This window comes from Camelus dromedarius, chromosome 2, assembly GCF_036321535.1.
Source record: "Camelus dromedarius isolate mCamDro1 chromosome 2, mCamDro1.pat, whole genome shotgun sequence".
Taxonomy (NCBI): domain Eukaryota; kingdom Metazoa; phylum Chordata; class Mammalia; order Artiodactyla; family Camelidae; genus Camelus; species Camelus dromedarius.
This window is the reverse complement of record NC_087437.1, coordinates 8,653,025-8,664,629: the sequence shown is the minus strand read 5'-3', so window position 1 is coordinate 8,664,629 and position 11,605 is coordinate 8,653,025. Positions and strand designations below refer to the sequence as shown.

At 38.8% G+C, this 11,605-nt stretch overlaps 1 non-coding gene across 1 annotated transcript; it reads left to right on the top strand.

Annotated features, from left to right (window-relative positions):
• Nucleotides 1-10,917: 10,917 nt before the first annotated feature.
• On the top strand, nucleotides 10,918-11,042 carry LOC116155829 (U11 spliceosomal RNA). Its single transcript, XR_004139724.1, has one exon. It is a non-coding gene; the product is annotated as a U11 spliceosomal RNA (small nuclear RNA).
• Nucleotides 11,043-11,605: the final 563 nt, after the last annotated feature.

Here is an 11,605-nt window from a genome sequence, read left to right as displayed (position 1 = left end):
ATATATATATATATATATATTCTGATATATAACTGAATCACTATGCTGTACCCCAGAAACTAACACAACATTGTAAATTGACTACAATTCAATAAAAACAAAGTCACTGGTAACAACTGACTTGAGCCAAGAGCACTGCAGTGAAATTTTCTCCAGGATGTTTAGGCATTAAGTGGTGATGCTAGAACGAGGAGCACATACTTCAAAACCACTGCCATAGGTTTTGAACCATGTGCGTGACACTGTCTTCTAGCCCTTTTTCCTTATGCTACACTGCAGATTGAAACACGTGGGAAAATTTGCCTTCACAGGTTAAAAAAGACAGAAAAAGAAACTCAAAATTCAGCCAATGGATTTTCTGTAAAGTCTGTTTCACTCCCCAATCTCCATCCAAAAGCAGGTTCAGTTCAGTTCTCCCTCCAACATACTGTAGGCTGAGGGTACTTCTCATCCCAAGCATGTCAGCCCATCCTTGATTACAGTGTGGCCTACAACCAGTTTCAGCTGGGGTTTACAAACAGCGTGTTCTGAGAGAGCAATAGAAACGTGGGTAAGAACTCCCTGCCATTCCCCTGAAGCTCCTTCCCCATCTGCTCCCTGCATAATACAGGCTTCTTGTGGGAAGAGCCCATGGGTATGCGCTAATTCCCACAGTGGCCTTAGAAGGTACTGTTCTAATTGCTCCAGCTGAAATCTGTTTATTTTATAGCCCCATAAAATTCTGTGTGCAATGGTAAATAAAACCATGTGGATGCAGCCTCAATGCCCAGTTCTCTGGGCTCCATTTGCAGCCTGTGGTAAATTAAAGGGGGGAGAAAAAAAACATTGAGCAAACGGATGCAATTAGCTGAAACGGTATATTTTTGGCCTCTGATGATGTCTGCTTACATTCAATCCCCACTTGAAAAACCAATCCTCATTTGAAAGCAAACTAGAAAAATCTCTGTAATACAGACGGACCTCATTTGGCTGAGCGTTGATGGGCAAAGACACCTTTACACATTAAACTGCAGTATTGACTCCTGCACTTGAAATTTCATTTTGTCATTTTTAATCACAATGAGCAAATGTCATCCTTAATAATAACCCTCTGCTTCTCTAGAATGCCTTTCAACAAAGGACCTGAGAGCACTTTTGCAAATATTAATAAACTGAGATTCACAACAACTCCCAGAGGTGTCTGGATTGCAGGCTGAAAAGAAGCCCAAAGTCATGGAGTGACTTTGCTCACGCACCCTTAGGAAACTAAGCTCCAGGAGGAGAAACAAAGACTGTCATCCTGGTTTATGTCAGCTTCACCTGTTTGTGTTCACCTGGCATCTTCAGCCATTACTGGGATTTTGGGGTGCAAAGAATGAATGGGGGACAGTTGGGGCTCTCACTGAGATTTATACTTCGTTCTTCTCCCTCCTTCTTCCGTTCCATCTATATGGATGTCAACTCCCAAATTTGTCGATCCGATCCAACTTGGCCCTTACTTCCCGGACTCAGATATCCAACAGTCATCAATAGCTAATGAGCAGTTCAGTCATCTGTATTCAAAACCAGACTGGTGGTACCCGCGCCAAAACCAGCTCTACCTCAGTCCTTCCCACTTCAGGACTTAACAGCGCCTCTCTTCCTGATGATCAGCACAAACACCTTAGAGTTATCTTTGTTCCTGCCCTTTCCCGCTATGGCAAATTATCTCTGAATCTAGTTGGCTCTAATTTTCAAATAAACCCGGATGCCAAACACTTTCCATCACTCCTCCCTGGGCCTAGACCACCATCATCTCTAGTTGATTTATTTATTTTTGATCTGTGAAGAATTAATTTTATTTTTGCACAAATACCATGATACTTTATTACTCAAAGTGTTTCTTTCAAAATAAGTTAAAATGTTTCCATATTACTCTTTTGTGAAATGTGTAATTATTGACTATCACTGATGAACATAAGATAAAAATGGGAGCCACTCATATTCTCGAAGAAAAGAAAAGTGCTTACAATATTTTGTGAAAACCTTTGTTTACATCATTGATTTAATGATTCAATGGATGATTTCATATTTTTCCTTAAAAAGCCATAGACGTCTTAATGGGCTATTCAGACATTCCCACCATTATAAAGACTAAACAAAACCAACCTCAAAACAAAACCCTACAAAAGCACATCAATTTTATTATAGAACATATATTAAGTCGTTGAGTGAAGCTCTTTTTTATGAACACGGTAATAGCCTGCTAACTTATCTCCAGGTTTCCAACCTTGCCTGCTAGTCTGTCTTTGCAGCAGACAGATTGATCTCCTTTAAATGTGAGACAGTCCATGTACTCCTTTACTTAAGAGGTTTCAAAGGCTTCCAATCTCATTCAGAGTAAAATCCCAAGTCCTTACTACAGTCAACAAGGCTTTATAGGATCCGGCCCCTAGGACCTTGCTGTCCTCACCTGCTGCTGCTTCCTTCTCATTCCTTTAGCTCCAGCCCCTCTCTCTTTCTCTTTCTCTCTCTCTTAATTGAAGCATAGTCAGTTACAATGTGTCAATTTCTGGTGTACAGCACAGAGTCCCAGTCATGCACATACATACATATATTTTCACTTTCATATTCTTTCTCATTAAAGGTTATTACAAGATATTGAATACAGTTGTGCCAGACAGAAGAAATTTGTTTTTTATCTATTTTTAGATGTAGCGGTTAACATTTGCAAATCTCAAACCCTCACATTTAGCCCCTGTCTCTTTTATGCTCCTCAGATAAGCCAAGCGAGCTGCTAATTCAGAGCATTTCCACTTGCTAAACTTTCTGCCTGGAAGGCTCTTCTGCCAGGTCTCTGAATGCATGCTCCTCCCCTTTTCAGAATCTCTGCTCAAGCATTCACTTACCGGAAAGGCCTTCCTCCGCCACCTTATACTACAGAGCACCAACCTCCATGACACTCCAGGCCACCAACCTTGTTTTACTTTTTTCCAAATCACTGACCAGCACCCGGCACCAGCTTCTAAGTTATCCTTACACATGAACGGCCGTTGTGGCCACAGACATAGCTTCCTCCCATAATTGCCAAAACTCTTCCTTCTCCTCTGGGGAGAAGTGAATGCAACTAACTTAGAAGTCTGAAACATCATTTTGTTTCTAAGGACCACATTAAAGTTTTCCCTAAAATGTCACGGCAGTATTGTGACAATATTTCAGAGGATTTCCTGATAGTGGGTCTTGGACAAGCCCCCAGAACGTCTTCCCAGTTGGAGCCTTCCTGAATTGTGATCGCCATAACTGAGGTCTGAGTAAATTTTAAAGAGCAAGACACCGTTGTATCTGAATCAATTCCCCAGCTCTTACTCAGTAAGTCATGTCTACTTTTTACCATAGGGAATACTTCTTGTCAGTGGTCTTGATGAGAGGTTCAAAGTCCTCCACCCGCACACTGCTAAAGCAAAAAAGGAGAGAATCACTAATGCGTATCTGCATCTTCACTATTTTTTTCATATTGAAAATCAAAATATTCCACTCCCTCTACTTTTTTCTTCTGGCATTACAAACCTTATCCACTGTTTGGAGATGTTTATTTTGCCAAATCATAGATGATCTTGCAAAGACCTCCTTGTTCTTATCTCCTCTCCTGGCTTATAATCTAGATCATGGCAAAAAAAAAAAAAAAAGTAGTAAAAATAATAACCAACTTACCAAATAAGAAAAAATGAGGAAAGAAAGTCCAAGTCAGTTGACAGAGTTCAATCTTAATTTTCCTAGTACACCTCCTGGCTCATTTTATAAGGCTAACATTTCTCTGACACAAAAAACAGACCAAGATATCACAAGGAAAAGTAACTACACATCAACTGTTGTGCAAAAATAACTACACACCAATTGTTCCCGTCAACATGTAGGAATCCTTTTAAAATTAGCAAATTAAATACTGCGATATATAAAAAACAATACCTCATGACAAGTGGAGTTCAACACTGGAAAATTAGTAAGCATAATCTACCTTATCAACATAATATTTTAAAAAAAACCAAATATTTGATAATCTCAATAGATGCAGAAAAAAAATCATTCAACAAAATTCAACAACAATTCATGGTGAAAACTCTAAGTAGGATCAAAAAAGAATTTAACCTGATAAAAAGGCTTTACATAAAATCTACAACTAACTTCATACTTAATGTGAAAGATTGAATTATTTTGAGTTATTTCCCTACTAAGATCAGGGATAGGTCAAAGATGCCTAATCTGACTTCCAGTTAATCTCATGCTGAAGTCCCACCCAGTCAGAACAATAAAGCGAGAAAAAGACACAAAAGGCATTCAGGTGGGAAGGAGGAATTAAAACTGTCTCTATTTGCAGACAACATGATTGTTTAGGTAGAAAATCTCAAAGAATCTACAAGAAAAGCCTTTAGACCTAACCAGAAGTTTAGTAGGATAAAAGTTCAGTACAAACACAACACAATACAGACAGAAAGATTTAATGCGTGGCCGTATACTATCAAGGAACATCTGAAATTAAAGCTTAAAAGCCAGAACCATTTATAATACCATCAAAAAATAAGTGTTTATGGGTAAATCAAACATGTATGTGGAAGATTTATATGCTGAAAATTACAAAACATTTATGAGGGAAATCGAAGGAAATCTAAACAAACAGCGTGATCTACCAGGTTTATAAACCTGAACAGCCAATACTGTTCAGATATCAACAGCCAAACTGATCTATAGATTCAATACAATCCCAGTATGTAGTGCATCCTCACATCAAGGCCTTCTGCTCTTTGAAAGATACCGTTAAGGAATCTAAAATTTAAAAAAAATCTATAAACTGAGAAAAATTATTTTCAACAATGTATCTGATAAAGAGCTTGTATCCAGAATATGTAAAGAACTCTATTTTTTAAAATTTTTTATTGAAGTACGAACTCTCACAACTCAAAAATAATAAATAAATACATAACAAAAGAGTTGACAAACATTTTACAAAGAAGCAAATAACTACAAGAAAATATGTTCCACTACAATGGGATTGCAAATTGAAACCACAATGCATTACCACTCATACCTCTGAAAATGGCTAAAAAATCAAAACAGAACAAAAACCAAAGCCTGACACGATCAAGTGCTGATGAGAATGTGAATCAGCTAAAGCTTTCATTTGTTGCTCGTGGGAGAGCAAAGAGTACCATCTCTTCAGGAAACTGTTTGACATTTCTTTATAGAGTTAAACGCCCTCTACAGTAAGTTGATAATCCAGCTGGGCATTCAACTAATAAACGGATAAACAGTTTTACATCTGTACAGTGGAATAAAACTGCATTAGGGACAAAGAACTACTGATATGTGTAACTACTTAACTAAACCTCAAAAGGATTTTGCTAAATGAAAGAATCCAAAAAGAAAAAAAAAAAAAAGAATCTAGCCACAAAGAAGACATACTATATGATTCCATTTACGTAAGTTTTTGCAAAAGGCCAAATTCTAGGGACAGAAATTGGATTGGTAGTTTCCAGGGGCTGGGACTGGAGTTGGGGACTGACTACGGAAGGGCAAAAGAAAACTCCAAGAGCCAGTGGGAATATTCTGAATCTTGATTGTGGTAAACACTACACAGTGGTGTAACTCGTACTTGTTCGTTAAAACTCATTTGATCTATGCACGGAAAGAGACGCATTTTACTGTCTGTTAATAGGCGTCTCTAAACCTGAGATAAGAAGGTAGTAACTGGGAGTGGAGAGTGGAGAGCTTTCGTGGCTTTTCTCCCGTTGTCCCTTTAAGAGGGCAGAGTTGGAGAGATTCTAGGCTGGAAGGCAGTGGCCTCACTGAAACCAAGCTCCTTTCAGATTTTAGGACCTAGAGTACAGTCAACTCATTTTTGATGGGACGTGGTTGCACACAGTAGGAGATACATGTGGTACAGCTCCCTGCCTTTGCTGTAACACAGTCTAAAGAGATGTGATTCCTCCTCTAAACTCCTGAAACTCGGTCTGGTGTCTTGCCTTAGGCTGCCACACCTCATTGGAAAGTGTTGAGATCCAGGCTGGTTTTTCCATATTTTGAATTATAGGAATTACGAGCTGGGGGAGGGGAGTATAATGGAGGCTAATTGAAGAACTTGACCTGAAGAATTTGCCTACAGTGGCAAGATGTAGTCCCTCGCTTTAACAAGATAGGTAGACTTCATTTCCTTAACACTGCTTTTCTGAAGCCCGGTTTCCTTTGGCAAAACTGTAAAGAAAAAGTTATATAACCACATCTATTCAGGGGTTGTCGTGAGGAATCAAATAACAAAATACAAGAAATGCACTTGGTTTAGTATCCAGCATCTGGTAAGTATTCGACATATTTTAGCCTGAAGAAAAAAGAAGGAACCACTTCTACAAATGTGTAATGGAAACGATTGCCAGTCACCTTCAATTGACATGTGTGCTTGGTACAAAAAATCTAAAAAGTCGCTCTTCCAGCTGGGCCTGCAAAAAATTTGTTAGCAGGTGCTGTTTACAAATTTAAACTCTAGTCATAATGTAATGTAAATTAAAGAACAAATGAAGATATTTCATTAATGGGTAACCTGAAAATGCTGTATTTGAAGACTGCTAAAAATTCATGACATGCATTTTAAAAATAAAAGTAAACAGGAACCTAGTGACCTTGTAAACAGAGTGTAAGCTTCAAATACTCAGAATTCTCAATCCGAGAAAAATGTTTCTAAGCACCATGAAGGGTTTGGATTTAATTGTTTAATGTTTTTCCTATAATCCCCTTTTCTATATTCTCATGAAAGAGCTCATCGGAGAAAACTCTCCAAAGCAATTGGGGAAATTGGGGAGTATACAATTTCTTAACAAGATTTTTTTTTTAAGGCCCCATCACTCAGAAACAAGTTCCCCGGGCTGCCGCCAAAATCCATTATAACAGAATTTAGACTCCAAAAATTTTTCTTAAAGTTGGACGAAATTTGGAAAAGAGTACTTAAGGAGAGGGGAAAAAAGGGAAGGAATTCACAGTTTTAAGGCTCCCATCTTTAAGCCCCTGGAGGATAATCTCATAGGCTTTGGGTCCTTTTAATTCTCAGAACAATTGTTGAGGTAATTCCTATCTTCATTTTGCAAATGGGGAAATCAAGAGAGGTTTAATTTGATCTATGATCAACTAAAAAATAAATAAATAAATAAACTTTAGGGGGTTAAAATATATGCCTTCAAGCACAGAACAATCTCCTCAGAGATGAAGGCTTCCCGTGAGTCTGACTGCTTAGCCCATTTTACTGGTAAAAATAGAGGACTCACCAGCTGATTGCAACAAAATGTACACCTTTGGACTATTCTACTGTTCGCAAAAATTTCAGAAATTCACTCTGATAAGACTTCACATAATCTTATTTATCCTCAGGCCACCTAGTAGGTGCATATGATTCCCACACTACAGACGAAGAGACTGAGAGTTGGGGAGATTAAGTAACTCACTCAAAGTCTCAAAACAAGGAACCAGTAGAGCCAGGGCTCAAGCTTCCATTTTCAGACTCCAAATCTCACATCCTTTCTCCCAGAGCTTCGTGTATCATTTCCACTGAGGGACCCTACACCAGAGGAGAGGCCGCCCATCAGTCACAACGATCTATTTTATTTCTTTGGAGTTTAAACATTATTTTTAAAGTGTCCATTCATTTCACATGGTCCTCCAAATGAAGACTATGTTTCCAACATGAAGGCATTTTACACTTCTTCTAGATTATTTCTAAACTTTCTAATGACACTTTTGAATAAAATTGATACTGTCTGACCTTCGGTTGTTGCTAGCATCGTGGTGTGCTTTCTGGTCGTCGCATATTACAGCTTGAGAATCACAGCTCTGTACCCTGTAGTCTAAAATAACACACTTGCTGGGGAAGAATTAAATGTACTGAAGCCCCAGCAATCACAACGTAGCCATTTGTGTTTGGTATATCATTAATATTTACAGTAACACTGTTAGTGGGCATTTTATTCCCACTATACGGGAGGAAACAGAAGACCAGAGAAGTCAAGTTATTTGTTCAAGTTTATACACAAACCTGAAGGAGGACTTCAGCTGACCCTGAAACTCTGGTTTGTCTCGGAAGTTCCCAGCTGTCTCCTGATGCTCTAAGTAAGTTTTATTTTTGCACCAGATGTTTTTGATTTTCATGGAGATAAAGGAAGTAAACACTACTGTACTTGGAGGAGGAAATAGACTATGAACGGAAGCAAAGGGCTTTTTTTCTTCTTTTATTATTATTATCAAATCTAGTATAACTAGAATATCCCACAATCCCACACTCAAAGTTTGGTGATGAATGATGCTCAGGACCAACTGTCCTGCAGTGGCCCAAGGGCATCATTGGCTTATAACACATTCATTTTTCACTGGTTCAAAATGTGCATACAAATGCTTTTCCAGCTTTTGGACCTGGATGCTAAAATTTTAGAAGTGATTGTAGGAATACTTGGTTCAGTGATGTGGCAGAGATATGTCTGAACACTGAGAAACATGGAAGACAAACTACATTAAATTCTTGGGTATTTAAGAGCATGAAATGTATCTTAAAAAGCATATATATTCTTCAAAATTGAGGGTTAAATTAAAAGTCTATCATATCAAAGAGATATAAAGTCCTTATATGGTTTCAAAAATTTACATCAAAGCATGGTTTCAAAGAATTTAAATTAAAGCTTTTCTCTCTGTCTTGTTTTCTGAGACAAACACCTCCCATAGTGTTTGGTGAAGGTGATATTTTCCTACATTTTAACTGTAACTTTTTGACAGCCTATGGGCGTGAGGCGCTCACAAACACTCAGAGAGGATCTCGTATGTTCTAGTTCCTGATCATACATTTTTTTATTTTATCCTCAGGATAATCATGAGATAAACATTGATATATCCATGTTCTATGGTATGCAAACGTGGGTTCAGAGAGATCAAATACTGCTTCCTAGGTCTCAGCTGGTTTGTCCAACTCTAAAGTACCTGCTTTTTCCAATTTACCAAGGATCGGCCAAATCTGGTCCGCTTTCAGCTTTTGTAAATAAAGTTTCATTGGAAAACTGTCCATCTCTCTTGTTTACATGTTGTCAGGGGCAGAAATGAGAAGATATAAAAGGTCCAGGTAGGAAATATATGTGTCTTTGCAAGCCATATAATCTCTGTGACAATTCAAATCTGCCCTTGTAATGTGAAAAAGCCATGAACAATTCCTAAATGAAAAAATGTGGCTGCGCTCCAATAAAACTTTTTTGAAAGAGGAAAAAAAGGGGCAACAGGCCAGTTTTGGCTTGCAGGCTGCAGTTTGTCAGCCCCTCTCTGGTAGAGCAAGGCATTCCCCTAAAGCAGAATTTTGGTAAGTTCATTTAAAAATATTAAAAGTCTGAGAACTGCCTTTTTTTCTTCTTATTTTTAAAATCAGTGGTTGAAAATTTCATGTGTTTAAAAGTTCAATTTGTGTATAATTATTTGAGCATAAATCTTGTTGCTGCTTTTTTAAAATTGTCTTCAACTAAAAACTGGTTGGAAACACAAGCATCCACTATTCAAATGATCTTAATCTCCAAGGAGGTCTCTCAAAATAGGTACGGGGTAGAACTTATCTATACATTGGTCATTTTGGTGCCCTCTCCATGACAGGTCTGGCTGAATATACAGATACAGCTTTGGCTTTTGGAAAGGTCATAATTTCCAAGGCCAAGAAAACTCCCTGCCACAGATGACCCAGGCCTAGCAGAGAGCAGAGAAGAGCCTGAGATCTCACTGCTAAATCTCCCAGCCCCAGCAGAATCCCAAAGCTCTGTGAATTGGCTTCTAAAATGTGTTCTCTGCCCACTTATCTCACCCCGCAATACAGTCTTGATTGACACTACATCTCACAAGAGAAATGAAAGCGGGTGCCAACCCCAGGTGCCCAGCCAAAGAAAAAGCGTACGTTTGGCAGTGGAACACGTGTCAGACGTCAGTCATCCTGAGTAAGAATTCCAGGCCCAGGGGGAGGCTGGCATTTTGCAGGAGAAAATGTGAAAAAGGCATGATCCCAGGTTCACAATGGGCTACAAAAGCTGTCAGTGCTTGAGGACCCAAAAATACACTTACAATTGTTCGCCTGTGTCATTATATAAACGAGAGTGCACAAAAGTAGCTTTAACCAGACTTGTGCTACAGTAGAAAGGTAGAGGGGTGCTTTGTTTCCAGAGTATTTCTTGCCTGAAACTAAAGGAAATACTTAGCAAGAAATTTCTTTCCTAAAACTTTCTGACCTAAAACCAAAAGAACTATTTCTTACCTAAAACTAAAGGAAATACTTAGCAGAAACCTTGACCACCTTACTGATTTTTGAGTCAGAGATAAAAAGAAAACATAATATTTTTATGGAATAAATCATAGGTAGCACTTGGTATGTTCCAGGCACCATTCTAATGTTCACGGATGTCAACTTGTGTAACTTCTTAAGCATATTATGAGGCAGGTCCAAGGACTCTCTGTCTTTTTGCAGATGTGGAAATGGAGGCAGAGAGAGGCCTTGGACTTTTCCATCAAACAGCTGTCGAGTTCAGCGTGTGCTCTCAAATGCTGATGCTGCCCGATCACTGAGCCTTCTCAGGGACCGATCCAGGGCATGGTAGCACATTTCTCTGAACTTCTGTTTTCTTGTGCACAGAGGGGTTATAAGCATCCTTACCTTGCCAAATGGTTATGGAGATGAAAGGAGGTAAAATGTAAGTCTCCAGGAGGGCGTTTAACAGATCATAATTACAAAAGATTTCACATCATATGAGCTCTTATTGCAGGCCAACCCTTGTGACAAAAAGTTTGCACACGTTATTTCATCCATCCAAAGAAAGCCTCATGACATAGATGCTAATATGATCCATATTTTACACATGAAGAAATGGAAGATCGTGATGCTTCAATGTTGTGCTTAAAATCATCCTCTGCAAAAAGGGTTTCTGTCCTGAGTGGCATGAGTAAGGCAGCTCGATTGCTCTGTGTGTGGAATTGACATCAGATTTTGGAAGCATGATTTTCGGTATTGACAAATTGACAAATTGCCCAAATTTGAATTGACATCAGATTTGGGCAGCTGGTGATTGTTGGTCCTGGCGCCCTTACTTATAAGTCTGAAATAAAAGGGGGGAAAAAGGAAATGAAACAAAATAAAATGAAATAAAATAATCTAGTAAGAAGCAAATTCAGGCTCCAATTCCAGAGGCGAGGATGTACTCTTTAAAAAGTTTATTCCCTTCCTCTTACAAGAAAAAGACTGTACCAGGCAAGTGGCAAGGAAGGGTCTAGGTTCTAGACATTTGAAATGGATGGGGGATCTTTTTGGCTCTCAACAAAGCCCTTGCTTCTGAGACGGGCCACGAAGCCATCTCCCCTTAATCCTAAACTCACCTTTGGAAATCCCTGTCAAGGTGCTACTGGGGGTACAACAGTTGGTAAGGAGGAAATTTGAACCTCCCAGTGTTGCCCCACAGAACCACACTCAGAGTTCTCATGATAGGATAAAACAATTCAAGGGCACCTGGCGTTTCACAAATATCATTTCTAGGTGAGTTACACCACAATCCAGTATTCGCAGTAAGTGATACAGACGTGAAAATGAAGGACTTGTCAAGTTAAC